Source organism: Ovis canadensis, chromosome 5 (genome assembly GCF_042477335.2).
Source record: "Ovis canadensis isolate MfBH-ARS-UI-01 breed Bighorn chromosome 5, ARS-UI_OviCan_v2, whole genome shotgun sequence".
Classification (NCBI taxonomy): domain Eukaryota; kingdom Metazoa; phylum Chordata; class Mammalia; order Artiodactyla; family Bovidae; genus Ovis; species Ovis canadensis.
The window spans coordinates 118896881-118918717 of NC_091249.1; the positions used below are offsets into that span (position 1 = coordinate 118896881).

Below are 21837 nucleotides of genomic sequence, written 5' to 3' on the forward strand. Positions count from 1 at the left end.
CTGGGACACAGGGCCTCTGCTCCGACATACACCTCGAGTTGCTGAATCCTGGGGAGTTCTCAGGGGTCCAGGGTCTGAGGGAAGACGGCTGAGGGCTGTGGGTACAGGAGGCGACTCAAGACAGTGGCTATTTACCAACTAGTTCAGATGTCATTCAGTATTTTAACAACTCTTAACGGCCACACTGATATTGCTGTCTACGTTGCACCGTCTCCAGAGCCTGGGCGATTTAACAAAGAGCATTCTGAGTTGGGTGTGTCCAGCACAAGCAGGCAGGAGCTGGTTTCCCATAAAGTTAGGTCAGATCTTTGCTTCAAATCCTTGGGCTGTTTACACAAGTACAATCAAATGTATTGGCTGGGAATTCCCCTCGCTGTGAGAGAACAGACTGATTCCCATAGTATATTTTTGCTGGACTAGCTAGCTGTGTTTCAAACCAGCCCTGTTAGGAAACCACCACCCACCCCAGTCTGGTCAGCCTTGAGCCAGACTGTGGTCCTCACGCAGACTCGGGGTCAGAGTACAATAGAGCGGAGTTTGCCAGTGAACACTCGCTTGTGAGCCAATACTCGGGTGATAAAGGCATTGTGGCAGACACGCTCACAGTTATTATTCTCGAGTGCCAAGCAACACAGCATCGACCTCGGACAGCTTGTCAGAAGCACAGTTCTTTCTCTCAAAGAGTTTTTATAAATACCCACACCCCGATTGGAAATAATCAGTTACAAAATTTCTGATACAGGTGAAAGACACCGCTCCATCTTTGTAATCCTTAAACCAAATGACTTTTCAAGTGTCTTTAGGTGATTATAATTTGTATAAATAAACATACCAAAATATAATGAAACATTTGGGCCCATGAGATACAAAGTAAATTGTTTTATTAATAGATAATTCTCATGGTGTTTGGGGACCTCTTTTTGCTGGAAGCGCACCATATATCAATGCAAGGTCTAGTGTTGCGATTTCTTCAGACGTTTTTGCTTCTGGTATACTACTGGTATTTTTCTTTTGCAGGGAAGACCTGGGAAAACCATTTACATCAGCCTAATTTTAAGATCTTTGTAACATTTTTCTGGCTAGCGAATACTTTTACAATAAGGCTATTTTTTCTCTATAAAGAATAATAATATAATAAAAAATTTTTTTTCTGGAATAGTGTGGAAAATTTGGCACCATATGTTCTTACTTTTTGCTCATGATATTTTATGTAAATGCCATTGTAGTCTCTTTTTAAAATGATAGTTTATTAAGTCCCTGGTCATGAAAGTGGGTTTCTATAAAACTGGAGTCACAAAAATACATGTCTACAGTTTTTGTTTTCATTTAAATCATGATTATTCCTTTTTAGCTGTCAAGCCCAGTTTTTATTCCGTTTCATATTACATTAGCAGTGTAACACAGACTTAAGAATGAAAGCGTGTGAAAAGATCAAAGCCAATTTTAATGTCTAAATCACTTGAAAAATTGATTTAAAACATTTCAATCTATCACACTTAAATGAAAAGAACCATAAAAGATATTAGTTGCTTTTTAGACAAGAAGCATTCATAGAGGTTCATCTAAATTAGCCTTCCAATTCTGTCACTAACGTGAAGCCATATTTTGCAATGCAAAAAATAAAGATGGGCCATACCCTCAATCATTACCTCACCCAAACAAACATAAGGAACTCACTAGCCTAGATGCCTGACATTAACAGCATTATGATAACTCAAAGCACATCATCTCCTAGTACTTGCCCATAATAAAATCTGTGCTTCCATACTATACAATTTTCTTGTAATTAGTTCAACACATTAATCATATCAAGGGTATTTTAGGCAATTGTCCAAGATGCATTGGCTTTTGATGGGTATTTGGTACTTGTTTTGCCAACATCCAGCCTCCCTTCTTCACCAGCCCTACATTTCATGTCAGCCTCTGCCCTTCCTTCAGCCTCAGTCTCTTAACCACTTTAAGGCAGCCATCCACCCCTGGCCATAGGGGTTGGGTCAAGGATAGGATGTGACCAACACTGCTTAACCAATGAAATGCAGATTCGTTGCGGGAAATGCCTTTTACAGCTTCCATGTGTTCCACTGGCTTTATTCTAAAATGATGAAAACTCTGAAATCAGTGTAGCTTTCGGGCCACTGCTAGAACTGAGGAAAGAGGGAGCAGACGAGAGGCAGAGTTGGGGGCTGGAGAGAAACCTTTGACATGATTTGGGCACTGATGGCAGTCACTTCCCCTTGCCTAAGCTGGTTTCAGCTGGGTTGACCAACAGCCTGTGTCTCTGGAACCAACTTCATTGTCTTCTAGACGTGTGTGTTCTAAGCCCTTGCTAGGGAGAACTGAATGCTGGAGGTTATGGCAACGATCCTCCTCAGTCCACAGTTACTGCGCTTTTGCCACATACCAGGCACTGTCCTAGTTGCTCAAATGTATTAACTTATATAATCCTCTCAACAACCTAGAAAGCAAACAGTGTTATCCTAACGTCACAGATAATAAACAGAGGCACAGAGGTCAAGGTCACACCTCTGTAGATGATGGAGCTGAGGTTCCATCCGAATCAGTCTTATTCAGAACCACTGCTCAAGACTGCTGTGCCATAGTGCCTCTTGAAGGCTATTTGAAGACACTGTCCAGAAATAAATTCTTAAACTTGTATGTATGACTATATAGTATATAAATGACTTTTATATTAAAATGCCCTGTTAAATTAATGGTTGCTGCTGTTGCTGCTGCTAAGTCACTTCAGTTGTATCTGACTCTGTGCGACCCCATAGATGGCAGCCCACCAGGCTCCCCCGTCCCTGGGATTCTCCAGGCAAGAACACTGGAGTGGGTTGCCATTTCCTTCTCCAATGCATGAAAGTGAAAAGTGAAAGTGAAGTCGCTCAGTCATGTCCGACTCTTAGTGACCTCATGGACTGCAGCCTCCCAGGCTCCTCCGTCCATGGGATTTTCCAGGCAAGAGTGCTGGACTGGGGTGCCATTGCCTTCTCCAAAATTAATGGTTAAGTTCCTGTTATTCCTGTTTTACAAATGCAGAAAAAAATTCAAAGATTAATGGGTTTACTTACCCAAGGTCATTAAACTAATGAATGGTGAATTCACATCTCCTTCCATGCAAAGGAAATTTGGATCAGAAAATAGTTTCCCATTGGCTCTTTTCTATGGAGAGAAATGTTTGAAACTTGACTGAAAATAACTGGTTAAAATCATCCTCTGTAACTGAACAGTGTAAAGGGTACCCTCTGGGCTATCTAAGAGACATCCACATTAATGATCAATTAAGATTATAATTTCATTTTATTTGCACTCTTCAAGTTGATACCTAGCTCTCCTGAAATTATTTCCTTCTTCCTTAAACATACTTTAATTTTCAACATCATTATTCCTGAGTCTGACTCCAGAATTGGATGAATGAGAATATGTAGCAATCATAGCACAGGAAAGAAATCAAGATAGAAAGTATGTCTCACCAAGTCTTCAAGTAACTTCCACCTTTCCTTTTCACATCATGGGAAGTCAAGAAATAATCCCTGTGTTGTCTGTTTACCTGGGAAAACAAAGGTATGGCTTTACAGAGTCTTAATTCTAGAAGGATTGGTATGTCTTCCCTTGACCAAAGAAACAAAGCAAAATATGCCCTTGTTTTGAGTCGAATTATGTCCCCCAAAAGGTATATGGAAGTCCTAACCAGCCAAATGTGACTTTACCTGCCTGCAGTTGTGTAGTTAATTAGGACACGGGGAGGTCATTCTGATGTGGGGTCGGTCCTTAATCTAACATAACCGATGTCTTTATCAGAAGTAAAGGAGAGGTACACTGAAGGAAGATGACCCTGTGAAGACCAAGGCCGAGGCTGGAGGCTGGCTGCCACAAGCCAAGGAAGGCCTGGGGCTCCAAGATGCTGGAAGAGGCAAGGAAGGATATTCTGCTAGATATTTGTAAAGAACGTGGCCCTGCCAACACTTTGATTTCAGACTTGTAGCCTCCAGAAATATGAAAAGAATAAGTCTCTGTGGTTTAAAGACTCATCTGTGGGATTTTATTATGGTGCCCACAGGAAACGAACACACTCCTCTTCCACTATCAAAAACTTGTCAGAATTTATAAATATATAGCAAACATATAAGATGTGTTGCTGCTGCTGCTTCTAAGTCGCTTCAGTCGTGTCTGACTCTGTGCAACCCCATAGATGGCAGCACACCAGGCTCCCCTGTCCCTGGGATTCTCCAGGCAAGAACACTGGAGTGAGTTGCCATTTCCTTCTCCAGTGCATGAAAGTGAAAAGTGAAGGTGAAGTCGCTCAGTTGTGTCCAACTCTTAGCAACCTCATGGACTGCAACCTATCAGGCTCTTCTGTCCATGGGATTTTTCAGGCAAGAGTACTGGAGTGGGGTGCCATTGCCTTCTCCGATAAGATGTGTTATATATCTACAAAAAATAAGCGGTACATTTTATGAAGCATGTAAGATTTGAGTGAGAAGCTTTAAATTTTGAGCATAGGGAGAACAATGAAGATATGGAGAAATGGTTATTTATCATTTGACTTTTCGAGAGACAATTGATAGAAGCATAAATCTCCATTTAAATTCACATGACTGTCTCCAGATTTTAGGTAGTTGATGGAAGACAATAACAGCTTTCAAGACAAAGTACTAGTTAAATCACTTCAGTGATTTTAGAAGATTCCATTCGTCCCTCAAATTATCTCCAATCCATTCTTACCACATTCTATCTCAGGAAAGTTACAGATCAAAGCCCTTCAGCAGAGGACTTTTACAAATGGATACTCCTGGTGTTCCTAATTTCAACTGCTTCATCTGTGGGGCACGTCCTTTAAACTCTAAGCCACAAACTGATTTCTGGCACCAGTTTTCAACTTCCAGTGTATTAGCCCTGCCTCCTCTTAGCTCACCCATCTTTCATCAGTCTGCGGGACGAAAACCCAAACTTGATATGACCGTTAGGCTATGAGCAGATGAGTGAACACAGGGGCATTTTAGCAAACACTTGTCTAATCTTGAATTGGTCTCCAAGAGTGCTGCGTTCTAGCCTCACTGCTTGTATTTTTTTCAAATACACGGTATCGTCAAGCCATTCCATGAATAAACCGCACTCCCTCTTGCTATAGCAAGCAAGATGCCAAACATCCTTCTTTATGTTGGCCAAACAGTTGAATTTTCTCTGACAGTAAAACAAACAAAAGCCTTAAGCAGTGGACTCATCAGTTTGTAAAAATCTAAAGGGGTCCCTCAGTCTCATTTCCATCAAAATTGGTAACATCTGGTAAGCGTCCTCTAACATTTAAAAAGACATTTTCAAATAATACCATTCTGCAGATTTAGGTATGTTGCGTGTGTTTTGCAGATTACTCTTCCTGGCAGGGTTATCAAAATAGAGTTCTGCTTAGAAACTGGACCTTCTGCACATAGAATAAACATTTTTCTGGCTAATTCAAATCCATCATGCTCTATGCTTACAACAGCTAGGCAAATAGGAAGATCTGGGCAACTCTGGCACTGCCTTCAAACTCTGCACTTACCCATGACTGTGCTGAGGCTCAGAGTGCTTTTTGAGTGGGTGAAATGCAGGTTGGGCTTTCCTAATAGAACAATGGTACCTCACTCCTACCTATGAGTTTCTGGTTCAGAACTGTATCCTGAAATTGCCTGTGACCCAGGACTTACCATGGGCCTGCTTAAAACATCTGAAATTTGAGACAGATCTTGCAGGAGAGTTGAAGGTACTTCCTTCTTCTGGATTCTGTCCTGTATTAAGCCAGCTCTTCCCCAAGTGGAATACTTTATTATTTGAGCCCCTGGAGGAATACCTTCACTGCATAGTGGTTTAATATTATATCCTCAACCTTCAGAGAGCACTGGTTCAAGAAGGGTCATCTTGAACAATATTTCTATAAGATGAGGCTGGAGTTGAAGGCATTGTTTACCTTATTAAAAATCCCTTGTACAAAGATACACATAAAAAAATTCTTCTTGAATTTACATTCTGAAATAAGTTTTTCTCCACAGACTAATACATATGCTTGCTTTGGGATTAGAGAAGGAAGGTTATATAGTCAACTTACTTTCCTCTTGCCTTGGATGCCAAAAATTTCAAATCATTTCAGTTCCATGATCAAGTGAATGTTCATTCTTCTACTGGACCCAGTGAGAGAGTACCCCTGTTCCTGTCTGCATGTTTCTTTTAGCTGCTTATATTTGTCTCATCACATGTTATAATTCCTTTTTACCAAAGACTTCAAAAGCATTTCAGATGTTAAGTATGGTAATTAATCCTGAAAACTAGAATGCTTCTCTATAATTCTTCTTTATTTCTTTATTTTCTTAAAAAGGGATCTCTAAAGGCCCTTCAGGGAACTAATAGTCTTCCTTGGGAGTACAGTGATAAAGGAGGAATAAGAATTATCACACAACGATGCCACACTAGCAAAGCAGCAATGACATAGCAGTCAGTATCCTGACTTACCATCTAAGCTTTCGGACTTGGTGATCCCCAGAAGTACATAAAATTCAGAAAGAAACTGAAGATAAACTCATGATTTTTGCTCTTTTCCACAGAGCATTAATAGCTTTTAGAACTGAAATTGTTTTATTAATTTGATTAGGTTGAGGGAAAATCCAAGGCTTCTATGAATAATTCAAGTTGCTGTCAGATCCTAGAAAGCCTTATGGAAAGTAGTGTTATACCTCAGAAATGCCCGCACAAAAGACCATACATTTAATTTTCAATAACATTGATTTATAGTTTTATAAGGAAAATAATAAATATAATGAATTACCTCCATATTTCCTGATCTCAGTCACTATAAAATAACTGCTGTAGTTTTACATTTCCAGTGTGAAATATTAAATGCATAAATCAAAACAAAATTATTTTTCATCTTAGAGAGACTGGTTCCTGAGACTGACAAATTCATTTTATTTTAAAATTAATGTTTTAAGAAAAAAATCTCCATTGAATCTCTACCAACTTTAAAAAGAATAAAAGAGCTTTCATTTTACTATTTTGCCTATGATGTCTTCCACAACAGGTAATGTGTGTGAAAAATTATTATGGTTTCTACAACTCCAAACTTATCAGAAGCCAAATTGCACTTCCTTCCATGAATCATTCTCTTTACTCACTTCCTTTCTCACGGCATTTCCTTTTTCCACAATTGTTTTACCTTCAGTTGCCACCCAGAGATAAGCGTCACCCACAATATGTTCCTCTAATGCCCCCAAATTGGCACTTTTATAATTCAAATATTTCCTTACGGTACAACTAAGTAACTGCATAATGAGAAGAACATTATCAAATAAGAACAATTCAAGAAAGACTCAGATTTTCAAATAGGTAGAAACAGATGCATTCACTTTTGCATTTTCTCAACTTCATCCTCTAAATTTCATTGAGAACAAGAAACAGTATTTTGCATCCTTGATTAAAAAGAGTAAATCTAATTATAAGAATTCATTTTCACATTTAAATACCTATCCGCTTTTGTAAGTGTTCAGCATTCAACCATAAGAAGCTTTCAGAAGGAGTAATGAAGGCTGAATGCTAAAAAGTGCCAAATCCTCGAACAAATGGGTAACTCTGGGCTAATTGGCCAAGAAGAAAAATTAAATCCACCTAAGGACCAGGATATCAAAGCTTGGAAATAAGTATAAATGAAATACTGTCTTTATGGCTCACTTTACATCCTAGAAACAGAAGAATTAAGATAAGCTTTTTTAAAAAGTTTGTGTGTTTACATGACTCCTTAAGCTATCATATATGTTTTTGGTCAAATATGAATGCAGTTCACTCGCTGATTATAAAACCAAATAAGCTTCTAGGCAAATCTTCTAATTTAAAAATACCTGCTTGTCCTGTGGCTAATTCCAACGTGAAGGAGTACAGACTAACTCCTACGTGAAGAAGGTTAATGTGAATAAGACAAGGAATCAATGCTTTCATTTTAATCTTTACAATAACTCAGTCTTGTTTTAAGGTGGTGTGCTTTCTGGAGGAGTTTCATAAAGAATCTCTGGAGTCCTGAAATAACCGTCTGGCAAAGATCTGAACAAGCCTCTCTAAAAATAACAATGGGCTGCGGACTTCATAAACATTTTTAGAAATTAAATAGCTGCTAACTTGTTCCATATGGAAACAAATTCACAGAGTCCAACATGTTGTTCATTGAGATCACCAGAACGCATACTCCAAAGGAAGAAGCAAAGTTGTCCACAGTCGTTCCAAAGAAGCCAGAGGAAACAGATGATCCTGAAACCTCTTAAAAAAATAGAAAAATGAAGCGCAAAGGGCTCTAAAAACCACATGAGACTCTTGCCCTAAGACTTCTTAGACTTTCTTAGCCCAGCAAGCTTTGAAGTTCCCCAAATAGTAATTATTGCTCGTTAAATAAGGGCAACAAAAACTGACTAAAATTTTGGACAGTAGTTATACATGCTGAACCATAAACAAATTTAAATTTTACCATTCAGACCGAAAGGATAGTGTCTCATAAATCTACTTCCCTAATATACTTAAGACATGACGAAGCATAGAGAGTCAGAGATGTCGGCTAATTGATCCTATGCATCCAGAGACGTATCAGTTATTCAAAGCGCCCCATCTGTCCTTTCACTCGGAATTCTAAGTAGTCCCAAGTACTTCCCAAACCTCATTTCTGTTTTCATTTGTTGTTGTTGTTGTTGTTGTTGTAATCTCCTTATGTAATAAAAGAAAATGAAAAGACAGAACCAGCAGCGCCCTCTCCCATCTGCTAGCCTGTTAACCAGTGTTTCAGCCATCAGCTCATGAACACCAAGGGTTTATTCATTCCAGTGTTATGTGAGTAAATTGGGAAAATTGGTTTCCTCTGGTAAAAAACACTTGTACTTCAAAGTATTTCCCCCCCGCGTTCGTACTCCTGATTTTCCCTTTTTGATCTTTACATCTGTTGTCGTATAGATCCAAAAGCTCAGCGATCCCCACCTCCCCTCCAACCATCCCAAACACATGGTTAGTATTTAACATCCAGAACTGCCTTTTCGTTTTTTACTACTTATAATTTTGGGTGCAACTGTCACAAGGAATGAAACTCAAGGAAAAGATAATATCAAAAAGACATTAAGACCAAATTTATTCAGGGTTTTATATTCAAATAAAATTGGTTTTTCTAAATAAAAGGGGGGGTAACATTTCTGGGGCTGTTGCCATAGAGAAAAGTAATAGGAAAAATCTATAGGAAAACATCTTTGAAGTCTGGTATAGTTGGTTGCATTTGGACGGGCAGAACACAGCAGGGCTATGATACTGGTACCTATATGATCGCTGTAGCATTTTGTACTTGAATACCCACAGAAAGATAGGAAATATGTCTGCAGAGAAGGGATAAGATACATATGTAAACCTTTGTTACAAAGATTAAAGTTGCTCAGAATTAAAATTTGCTCTGAGTTAATGAGATGGTTGGATGGCATCACCGACTCAATGGACATGAGTTTGAGCAAATTCTGGGAGTTGGTGATGGACAGGGAGGCCTGGTGTGCTGCAATCCATGGGGTCGCAAAGAATAGGAAATGACTGAGTGACTGAACTGAACTGAACATTTAGGTGCTTATTTCAGCAACCAAGTGCTTAAATTAAACTATGTTAATCTGAACATATGGAAATCAAATGGTTTGTCTCTGGTTGGTAGCGTGCAGGTCAATTGAAACAATTGCTCAGTGTTTCTTCTCAATTTCAGGACCGTTTTGCAATAGCTGGAATAGACGGCCAAAGCACTATGAAACTGTAATTTTAGGAGCATGTTCCCTGTCTTAAAATAGTTCCCCATCAGCTATTGGCACCTGAAATTTTGTCATTAAAGATTGATTTTATATTAAAGCCTAGTTAAAGTGTTTAGCTGTAGAGGGCAGAGTAGGTAACACAGAATGGATGCAAGTGTTTTGTGTGGTGTATTATTTTTATTTTGAACCATGTCAATGTATTGCTATGTGGCGCTGGTAGCTTAGTCACTAAGTTGTGACCGACTCTTGTGACCCCACAGACTGTAGCCCGCCAGACTCCTCTGTCCATGGGATTTCTCAGGCAAGAATACTGGAGTGAGTTGCCATTTCCTTCTTCAGTATTACCATAAATCACCTATTAATAGATTTTTAATTAAAAAAAAGATTATCTTAAAACCATAGAAATCCTCTGGAAGTTCCAGTTGACATGTAAATGCTTCTGGGAAAAGGGCATCTTTTTGCAGAAATTAGCTGATAGCCAGCTGGGACTGAGAGCAGCCCTTAACTCAGAGAGCGTTCCCGGTCTGTGAATTCTCCCCTTCCTGGCAGAGCTTCCCCAGCCACCCTGATTTGTCAGAGCACCTCTGGCAATGTGTCCTTGGAGCTATGGACATTATACAGGGCACAATACTGACTGTGAAACAAGAACAGGCTGGGCATGGACAAAGAAGGAGAAGTTGAAGGGGTCACTGCAGGATGTAGGGAGGAAGCTACCTGCTGTACTGTACTACCCATGCCTGGCCTCACCTCTGTCCTCCTCATGTGTATGGATATGGTATGGACACACGCACACCATCAAATACCCTCTATAGTGCTGTAGTGTCCAGTGGAGAACCAAGGGTAATTTCCAGGCCAAAATGTGTGAACTACATTTGGCATCTTCTGGTTTCTTTCTGAAGCACTCCCTTTCTTGCTAAATGTTCACGGATCCCCTCATCAACTCGCTTCCTTCTCCATCATCAAAGCATGTTCTACGTGTGTCAAAGAACATGAGAAGGATAAATATACTAATATGATGTCTCTATGAGTCTTCATGAGTTGTGCTGGCTGCTGTAGCAAGCAATCCCAACATCTCAGGGGCTTAACAAAGTGCAGGTTTATTTGTGGTTCACATCACAGTCCTTAAAGCTTGGGGAATGTCCCTGGGCGTGTCTTCTCCAAGTAGCAGCTCAGGGATGAAAGTGCCTCCCATCTTTATTTTGCCGCCATCTCCCACAGACGGCCTACATGTTTACCAAGGAAAGAGTTAAAGAGTTAAGACAGTATGTGGACAGTGATACAGGAGACTTTATGGCCAGGGCTGGAAGTCACAGACACCATATTCTCCCACATGCCTTGCATAACTAAATAACTTTGAAAGAATGTATTTTTCTTTTGTGCTCAGGAGAATAGAACAGGATTGACCAACACTTAATCAGTCTATTACGCAAGTCCCCTCTCTTTCTGGTCATCAAATATCTATTTCAATACTTCTCCTGCAGTATCTTCTCGTCATGCCATCTACTACAAAGTTCTGTTTCTCTGGGCAAAGAGCAGTCCTCTCACCAAAGCGGGGTATAACTAAGCTAGTCGCCACCACATATGAACCAAAAAGACAAGTTAGCAACTCTTCATTTACGCTTTCCTTATACGACGGTGGAAGAGAGGCAGGGTAACTGCGAGAAAGACTTCTATTTAGAGACAGGAATGAGAATTAGAGAGTAGTCTAGTAGTTCCAGGAGACTGGTGGGCCCGTTCCTTAATTTGGCTTTGATTCTGTTCGCTGGGAGAAACTCCTCTGTTAGCTCTTCTCCATTACCCCTTTGCCCATCTTCTAGGCAGCCTGTTCTTGCCCTTTGTCTGCCTTGCGGACATCTGAGAGATGTGTTTCAGAGGATGGCCTCTTTGGAGGCTATAGAGCATCCGAAGCCCTGCCTGCTGTTCACGGAAGCTTGAGAACTGTCCTAATGGGCATTGGCTAAAAATAAGACCTTTGACCAAGGATTTTGGTGCAAGCTCTTGCACTGGGAGGTGATCTCAAAAAGCGCTTTGAGTAGTGGAGAGAAACACATGGAAGGAAGGCAAGTCAGTAACACGAGCGTTCATGAGTAGGTTCAGTTCAGTTCAGTCGCTCAGTCATGTCTGACGCGTTGCAACCGCAAAACCACAGCGTGCCAGGCCTCCCTGTCCATCACCAACTCCCGGAGCCTACTCAAACTCATGTCCATTGAGTCAGTGATGCCATCCAGCCATCTCATCCTCTGTCGTCCCCTTCTCCTCCTGCCCTCAATCTTTCCCAGCATCAGGGTCTTTTCAAATGAGTCAGCTCTTCACATCAGGTGGCCAAAGTATTGGAGTTTCAGCTTCAAATTCAGTCTTTCCAATGAACACCCAGGACTGATCTCCTCTAGGATGGACTGGTTGGATACCCTTGCAGTCCAAGGGACTCTCAAGAGTCTTTTCCAACACCAAAGCATCAGTTCTTCTGTGCTCAACTTTCTTTATAGTCCAACTCTCACATCCATACATGACTACTAGAAAAACCATAGCCTTGATGAGACGAACCTTTGTTGACAAAGTAATGTCTCTATTTTTTAATATGCTGTCTAGATTGGTCATAACTTTTCTTCCAAGGAGTAAGCGTCTTTTAATTTCATAAGTAGATTACCACTAGAGAGATTTTAGTAGACAAGCTGGAGCTCAAAACCTCTGGGGACCCTCTGAAAGGCTATGTGGAACGCAGCTTCCAAGAGGGATATAGAAACTCCAGTCTCTCCTTGATGTAAGGTCACTCCTGGGGTGCAAATTCCAAGCAGTCCTTCAGGTGACAGAGTCCCCCAGGGCAAAGAGATACGGGGCTGAGATGTGTCAGCTGTGTCCCGAAACAGGCTGGGGAAATAATAATAGTGAAATGATAGCATTTGCTAAAGGGCCTGAGAGTTCCTTAAAATTTAGTCAAGGAATTTTCTAGTCTGGATTCACTATTTCTTTGGCAACACAATTCCCTCAACAATTTAGTAGGCTTCCAACACAGTCACCTCGAGCAGGAAACACTCCCAAATTTCTGAGATACAATTTGTAAATGAGATTCCCTTCTTTGCATTCTCACCCTCAAGCCTATCTCCTCCAGTTTAATGAGCTAACTTGAGGCTTGTTGAAGAGGTCTCTAGTCCTTCCCATTCTGTGGTTTTCCTCTATTTCTTTGCATTGATCACTGAGGAAGTCTTTCTTATCTCTCCTTGCTATTCTTTGGAAGTCTGCATTCAGATGCTTATATCTTTCCTTTTCTCCTCTGCTTTTTGCTTCTCTGCTTTTCACAGCTATTTGTAAGGCCTCCCCAGACAGCCATTTTGCTTTTTTGCATTTCTTTTCCATGGGGATGGTCTTAATCCTGTCTCCTGTACAATGTCACCAACCTCCGTCCAGAGTTCATCAGGCACTCTATCTATCAGATCTAGTCCTTTAAATCTATTTCTCACTTCCACTGTATAATCATAAGGGGTTTGATTTAGGTCATACCTGAATGGTCTAGTGGTTTTCCCTACTTTCTTTAATTTAAGTCTGAATTTGGCAATAAGGGGTTCATGTTCTGAGCCACAGTCAGCTCCTGATCTTGATTTTCTTGTCTGTATAGAGTTTCTCCAACTTTGGCTGCAAAGAAGATAATCAATCTGTTTTTGGTGTTGACCATCTGGTGACGTCCACGTATAGAGTCTTCTCTTGTGTTGTTGGAAGAGGGTGCTTGCTATGACCAGTGCATTTTCTTGACAAAACTCTATTAGCCTTTGCCCTGCTTCACTCTGCATTCCAAGGCCAAATTTGCCTGTTACCCCGGGTGTTCCTTGACTTCCTACTTTTGCATTCCAGTCCCCTGTAATGAAAAGGACATCTTTTTGGGGTGTTAGTTCTAAAAGGTCTTGTAGGTCTTCATTGAACCGTTCAACTTCAGCTTCTTCAGTGTTACCGGTTAGGGCATAGACTTGGATTACTGTGATATTGAATGGTTTGCCTTGGAAACGAACAGAGATCATTCTGTCATTTTTGAGATTGGATCCAAGAACTGCATTTCAGACTCTTTTGTTGATATGATGGCTACTCCATTTCTTCTAAGGGATTCCTGCCCACAGTAGTAGATACAATGGTCATCTGAATTAAATTCAGCCATTCCAGTCCATTTTAGTTCGCTGATTCCTAGAATGTTGACATTCACTCTTGCCATCTCCTGTTTGACCACTTCCAATTTGCCTTGATTCATGGACCTAACATTCCAGGTTCCTATGCAATATTGCTCTTTACAGCATCAGACCTTGCTTCTATCACCAGTCACATCCACAGCTGGGTGTTGTTTTTGCTTTGGCTCCATCCCTTCATTCTTTCTAGAGTTATTTCTCCACTAATCTCCAGTAGCACACTGGGCACCTACTGACCTGGGGACTTCCTCTTTCAGTATCCTAGCATTTTGCCTTTTCACACTGTTCATGGGGTTCTCAAGGCAAGAATACTGAAGTGGTTTGCCATTCCCTTCTCCCAAAGATGTGCTTGATAAAGGACAGGAATGGTATGGACATAACAGAAGCAGACAGAGAAGGCAATGGCAACCCACTCCAGTACTCTTGCCTGGAAAATCCCATGGACGGAGGAGCCTGGTAGGCTGTAGTCTATGGGGTCACTAAGAGTCGGGCACGACTGAGCAACATCACTTTCACTTTTCACTTTCATGCATCAGAGAAGGAAATGGCAACCCACTCCAGTATCCTTGCCTGGAGAATCCCAGGGACAGAGGAGCCTAATGGGCTGCTGTCTATGGGGTCGCACAGAGTGGGACACGACTGAAGTGACTTAGCAGCAACAGAAGCAGAAGATATTAAGAAGAGGTGGCAAGAATATACAGAAGAACTGTACAAAAAAGATCTTCATGAACAAGATAATCACAATGGTGTGATCACTCACCTAGAGCCAGACATCTTGGAATGTGAAGTCAAGTGGGCCTTAGAAAGCATCACTATGAACAAAGCTGGTGGAGGTGATGGAATTCTAGTTAAGCTATTTCAAATCCTGAAAAATAATGATGTGAAAGTGCTGCACTCAATATGCCAGCAAATTTGGAAAACTCAGCAGTGGCCACAGGACTGGAAAATGTCAGTTTTCATTCCAATTCCAAAGAAAGGCAATGCCAAAGAATGCTCAAACTACCACACAATTGCACTTATCTCACACACTAGTAAAGTAATGCTCAAAATTCTCCAAGCCAGGCTTCAGCAATATGTGAACTGTGAACTTCCAGATGTTCAAGCTGGTTTTAGAAAAGGCAGAGGAACCAAAGATCAAATTGCCAACATCTGCTGGATAATGGAAACAGCAAGAGAGTTCCAGAAAAACATCTATTTCTGCTTTATTTACCATGCCAAAGCCTTTGACTCTGCGGATCACAATAAACTGTGGAAAATTCTGAAAGAGATGGGAATACCAGACCACCCGACCTGCCTCTTGAGAAACCTCTATGCTGGTCAGGAAGCAACAGTTAGAACTGGACATGGAACAACAGACTGGTTCCAAATAGGAAAAAGAGTCCGTCAAGGCTGTATATTGTCACCCTGCTTATTTAACTTATATGCAGAGTACATCATGAGAAACGCTGGGCTGGAAGAAGCACAAGCTGGAATCAAGATTGCTGGGAGAAATATCAATTACCTCAGATATGCGGATGACACCACCCTTATGGCAGAAAGTGAAGAGGAGCTAAAAAGCCTCTTGATGAAAGTGAAAGTGGAGAGTGAAAAAGTTGGCTTAAAGCTCAACATTCAGAAAACGAAGATCATGGCATCTGGTCCCATCACTTCATGGGAAATAGATGGGGAAACAGTGGAAACAATGTCAGACTTAATTTTTTTGGGCTCCAAAATCACTGCAGATGGTGACTGCAGCCATGAAATTAAAAGACGCTTACTCCTTGGGAGAAAAGTTATGACCAACCTAGAGAGCATATTCAAAAGCAGAGACATTACTTTGCCAACAAAGGTCCATCTAGTCAAGGTTATGGTTTTTCCAGTGGTCATGTACGGATGTGAGAGTTGGACTATAAAGAAAGCTGAGTACTGAAGAACTGATGCTTTTGAACTGTGGTGTTGGAGAAAACTCTTGAGAGTCCCTTGGACTGCAAGGAGATCCAACCAGTCCATTTTGAAGGAGATCAGTCCTGGGTGTTCTTTGGAAGAAGTGATGCTAAAGCTGAAGCTCCAGTACTTTGGCCACCTGATACGATGAGTTGACTCATTGGAAAAGACTCTGATGCTGGGAGGGATTGGGGGAAGGAGGAAAAGGGGACAACAGAGGATGAGATGGCTGGATGGCATCACTGACTCGATGGACGTGAGTTTGAGTGAACTCCGGGAGTTGGTGATGGACAGGGCGGCCTGCTGCTACTGCTGCTGCTAAGTTGCTTCAGTCGTATCCGACTCTGTGCGACCCCATAGATGGCAGCCCACCAGGCTCCCCCATCCCTGGGATTCTCTAAGCAAGAACACTGGAGTGGGTTGCCATTTCCTTCGTATGTTGCAATTCATGGGGTCGCAAAGATTCGGACATGACTGAGCGTCTGAACTGAACTGAACTTGAGGCTATCTGCAACCTGGAGGATGAGGTAATCTTCCTTATCAGTAAATCACAAGCGGGAATCAGTTGATAATCAGCTAAGGAAACACACATCCTTAATCTGACCTTTGCCCTGAGTTACTTGATTTAACTAACAATTTTTTTAACCTCACTTTTCCTATTGAGGATTTAGGAACAGCATTTTCACCCAAACATTTCTGGATTCCATCTAGTCCCTCTCCTTTATGTTTGTAAACCAGCCAAGTTTTTCCTGAGCCCATCTTTTTTTGTGTAATACCTTAGCCTGTAATTGCTGGCCCAAACTAACGGTCTGATTCACTTCAGCCATTGCCCCAAACGCTGCAGACTGAGCAGGGACTTGTTCTGACCTCTGATTTATTGCAAGTGGTGGTTGTACTAAATATTTCGCCACCACCTCACATGAACAGCCGTCTTCACACACTTCGATATCAATTTTCTCACTGTGTGTGTCGTTGCTCAGTCGTGTCCAACTCTTTGCGACCCCATGGACTGTAGCCTACGAGGCTCCTCCATCCATGGGATTTTCCAGGCAAGAGTATTGGAGTGGGTTGCCATTTCCTTCTCCAGGGGATCTTCCAACCCAGGGATTGAACCCGGGTCTCCTGCATTGCAAACAGATGCTTTACCCTCTAAGCCACCAGGGAAGCCCCTACTTACCTCTCAACAGTTAAGTCAATGCTAATACTACATATATTTAATGGAAGTGCTTCACTTCTGATATAAACATTTCTATTTGGATAAATAACCTTAGCTGCTATAACAAGCAACCTCAAAAATCCCAAAGGCTTAGCAATGTAAAGGTGTATTTGTCGTTTGTATATAGTCTGATGTGCATGTAAAGCTCTCAGGAGGCTTTCCTACAAATGAGGCTGCTTCCAGTTTCAAATGGCACCATCTCCAATATAACCTTCTCAATAACCAAGGTGGGAAAGAAATGTTGGAAAATTAAGCAGAGGATTTTAAATCCAGAGCTAGACCTGCTAGACATCCCTTCCACGGACATTCCTTTAGCCCAGACCTAACGCAGACAACAAGCTTTCTGCGGGCCAGAACAAGGGAGGTTGGAAATGCCAGGTACACGTTACCTGGAAAGAAGAAAGGGAGGTTTATGTTGCTTGGCTCTAGCAAAGCGACTGTCAAGTCTAACATATTTCTACTCCAAAACAGGGCTAACTTTGAAACAAAGAAAATTAATCTCTCACAATAAAATTCTGTATTATAGACCAGCTTTGGGGGTAAGGGATCCCCTGACATCCTCTCCATCACATGACAAGCATTTGGTTTATCATTCAGTATTTAAGGCCCTACCTGTGTATATGATTTCTGTTTTCACTGGGAAGTAAACGACCAAGAAGAATCGAGCAGAAATGCTCCGTTATTTGGTGACTTATCTTACAGTGATGGCACATGTGGTTTCTTCCTGCTGATCTACTAAAATGTAGAAACGCTGCCAATCCCTCCTAGAAGCAGACATGGATACATGAATTTCTGTTTTTACTTTCCTAGAGGCACCTTTGCTGCAACTGATCTCCAATTGCCTATAATATTTAAAACCTTGGAGAACAAAGTATCCACATGTTAAATTACCTTTTATCATCTACTTTTCTTCTGAATAAATACATTAGCCTTTAAGTGTCAAGGTGCATGAAAAAATATGCAGGCTAAGAAAACCTGGGAGAACACACAGCGCAGAGAATAGAAATCGGCCCAGGGCCCAAACATAGTTTTAAGAATCACATAATAGGTGCATTTAACCTAAATGAAGTCAAGTATCTATGCTCAATATACAGTTTTAAATATTATAAAATTCTATAAAAGGCAATATTGCATTTGTACTATTTTTCACGTATTAGACACACACTATGTAGGGTTGTATGTACAAAGCCATTTATGAATCATTCATGAAGTAAAAATCGTTCATGAAGTAAAAGGGATTTTTAAGGATAATTTTCTGTGATTTTTACAAATGTGAGCTTTTGAATCATTTAATGCCCTGGTAAGAAGCAATTCCTGATGCTAGGAAAGATTAAAAGCAGAAGAAGAAGGCAACAGAGGATGAGACGGTTGGATGGAATCACCGATTCGGTGGACGTGAACTTGGGCAAACTCCAGGAGATGCTGAGGGACGCAGAAGCCTGGCATGCTGCAGTCCTTGGGGTCTCGAAGAGTTGGACATGACTTGGTAGCTGAACAGCAACAACAAGATGCAATTCCATAGTAATCTCATTTCTGCACGTCAGGCCTCCTGATTCAGCCTCACTGCACTCTGACCTTATTTCCTCTTTGCTGGTTCATCCTCTCTCCTGATCCTGGGCCAGTCTCCAGCTCAGGAATGAACATCACTTTTTGGATAATCCTTGTTTGATGACTGATATTACTTTGCCAACAAAGGTCCGTATAGTCAAAGCTATGGTTTTTCCCGTAGTTATGCACAGATGTGAGTTGCATCGTGAAGAAGACTGACCACAGAAGAATCGATGCTTTATATTGTGATGCTGAAGAAGACTCTTGAGAGTCCCTTGAACAGCAAGGAGATCAATCCAGTCCATCCTAAAGGAAACAAACCTGAATATTCATTGGAAGGGCTGATGCTGAAGCTGAAGCTCCGATACTTTGGCCACCTGATGCGAAGAGTTGACTCATTGGAAAAGACCCTGATGCTGGGAAAGATTGAGGGCAGAAGGAGAAGGGGACAACAGAGGATGAGATGGTTGGATGGCATCACCGACTCAATGGACATGAGTCTGAGCAAATTCTGGGAGATGGTAAAAGACAGGGAAACCTGGCCTGCTGCAATCCATAGCATCGCAGAGTCAGACACAACTTAGTGACTAAACAACAGCAAATATAATATATTAGCAAAGACTTGAACTTTGTCCCATGTTTCTAGCCAGTTGTTTTCTACAGAATGACAAGATCTTGTCTAAAGCAGGGCTCTCGATAGGGCTATATGTATATCAGATGTAATCCAGGACTGAGAAGCAACTGGAGACCACTCACGCCATTACTGACTGAGGAGAAGCAAGCCCTTTGCCACAGCTGCATAGCCCTCATCCACGTCTCAGGTTTAGCCCATTTTGGTCTCTGCCATAGCTTCCTGTGACCTCAAGATGCCATATCATAAACCCTCTTTTGCTAAAAGCAGCCTTCACTTTCAGCAGCAAGAATGCACTTGACCAAAGGTTTTCAGCTCCTGGTTCCAGCTTCACCTAGGAAGCTGAAGGGCTAGTCCCTTTTAAATGATGAAATACTCAAAACATTAACTAAAAAAAAAAAAAAAACTGCTACTATTTATTGCGTACGTACATTTCCCTGGGGGCTCAGATGGGAAAGAATCCGCCTGCAATGCAAGAGACCTGGGCTCTATCCCTGGCTCGGAAAGATTCCCTGAAGAAGGGCATGGCAACCCACTCCAGTATTCTGCCTGGAGAATTCCATGGACAGAGGAGCCTGGCGGGCTACAGTCCATGGGGTTGGAAAGAGTCGGGCACGACTGGGTGACTAACACTTTCACTTTTCACTCACTGTGTGCCAGACACTCTGCTAAGAGCGTCACATATATTAAATCATTTAATCATCACAACGACCATATGTGCTAAGTACTATTATTATCTTCATTTTACGAATAAAGACATCAAGGAAAAAGAATTTCAGTCATTCGCCCAAGGACACGGTGCCTGTCATGGTGGAGCTGCAATCTGAACTCAAACATCCCGACTCCAGGGTCTGCGCTGTTACACAATTTCCTCCCTTACAGAAGACTCCGGTTTCATCTGCCAATAACCAATACCTTGTTTGTGGTAGCCCTAGGACTGCTGTCGGCAGTGACAAAAATAGAAGGAAATTAGCATTTCACCTGAAAAAACCTTCCTTTTCAAGATTGATACCTTCTGGACGTTTAGACCTGAGTAAGTTCTAGGATGTTTTCACATTGATTAACTGAGGATGATCACTTAGTCCAGCGTTATTATTTCAGAAAGTACTTACAGCTATTTACCCTAGCAGAAAATCGGTAGGAGTTGTCATTATTTAAATCTTATTGCTGAGGCGCTACAGTCATGAAGCTATTTCCTGAGTGGGTGCTCAACGAGAGAAGACAGATAGTCAATCACCTGGACCCCAGAAAACTGAAGTGAGAAAGGCAAAGTTGTACAAGACTAGGTCACAATAGAGACGCAATTAGCTTTGGGCACCTATCCTTTGAATTGGGCTGTGTCTATACAACGGCAGAAAAAAAATCTTAATTGCTCATTCCCGTCAGTCAGCAATTCAAAGTATCAAATTACAGGCAAATGATTTATTTAATAGCACATTACTATTATAATATATGCGTAGATGTGTGTATGTGTGTGTATACATATGCACCCCAAAACTGTTTACTACCAACACTTGCTAACTATTTGGGTGTTTGATTAATGAAAGAAGCCTAGACTGTACAGCAACTGGAGCCTTCGTGTGTCACTGTTACATGGATGGGCGCCTTAACTCACATCATTTGGTGGTGGAGGGAAGTGCCTCACAGAGGAGGAATTTTGTGTTTAAAAATATATTGGAGAAAATAAAATGAAAACAGCACCAGGAGTGTGAGCAGATTTTGAGATCTTACTATTCGGGTGGCAATTATCTGCGTGGGCTCTATTTAGGCTTCTGGGAGCTCTTCCTGCAGCCTGCCCTGGGACGATACTTGAACTCCCACAGGAGCGTTCAAAGCCCGGGGATGGTAGGCAGTTGGCTGTGTAATAAAACCCAGAGGATATGACAGGTGTGCGTGCCCCCAAGACATCTGCCCTTCCCATCACCCACACCCTCCCCATCATGAAACTCACCCTTCTTGCCTTATTTTTCTGCCAAAATCCCACCTTGAAGACGAACCCTGTTAAAACAAACACGTTGCTTGTGAGACATTACATCTTGACTCGGCAATGGTCACGTATATAGTGACCCAGTATTTACTCAGCAGACCAGATAACATGCTCCTGGCAGAGCTCACAGTTCTGAGAAAATGTGACACTCAGCCAGACGGTTGAATAAGGCGAGGAGGAGGAAGGAAGTCACGGGACACATCCTGAGTAGGCAAGGCTGACCTTAGCCATCCATGGTCACGGGAGAGCGTGGTTGGAGCTTAGAAGACAGCTCCTAAAACGGCCGCTGGGAGGTACCGAGTAAGCCAGCGAGTTGGGGGCGGCGGGGAGGACCATTTTGTTCCTATGTGCCAGATAACAGAGGAAGAAAGCGGAAAGCATGAAAAAACACATGGTTTGTGAGACTTAGTCAAAAGTTTCTTTCTTTTGGAAAGAGGTCAGGATGTGATGATTAAAATAGTTAAAATGCATTTTCTTGAGGTCATCCACATTTTATCTTCTTGAATATAGTCATTTCTGCAAGCTGCCCTAACCACAACCTGGAGGGCTTAAAACAACAGAAATGTATTCTCTCACGGTTCTGG

At 41.6% G+C, this 21837-nt stretch overlaps 1 long non-coding RNA gene across 1 annotated transcript; it reads right to left on the reverse strand.

Moving 5' to 3' along the window:
• Positions 1-859: 859 nt before the first annotated feature.
• LOC138441539 (uncharacterized) lies at positions 860-21375 on the reverse strand. Its single transcript, XR_011257394.1, has 4 exons — positions 21218-21375; positions 3474-3550; positions 3072-3162; positions 860-1024 (listed from the first exon to the last, which is right to left on the reverse strand). It is a non-coding gene; the product is annotated as an uncharacterized lncRNA (long non-coding RNA).
• Positions 21376-21837: the final 462 nt, after the last annotated feature.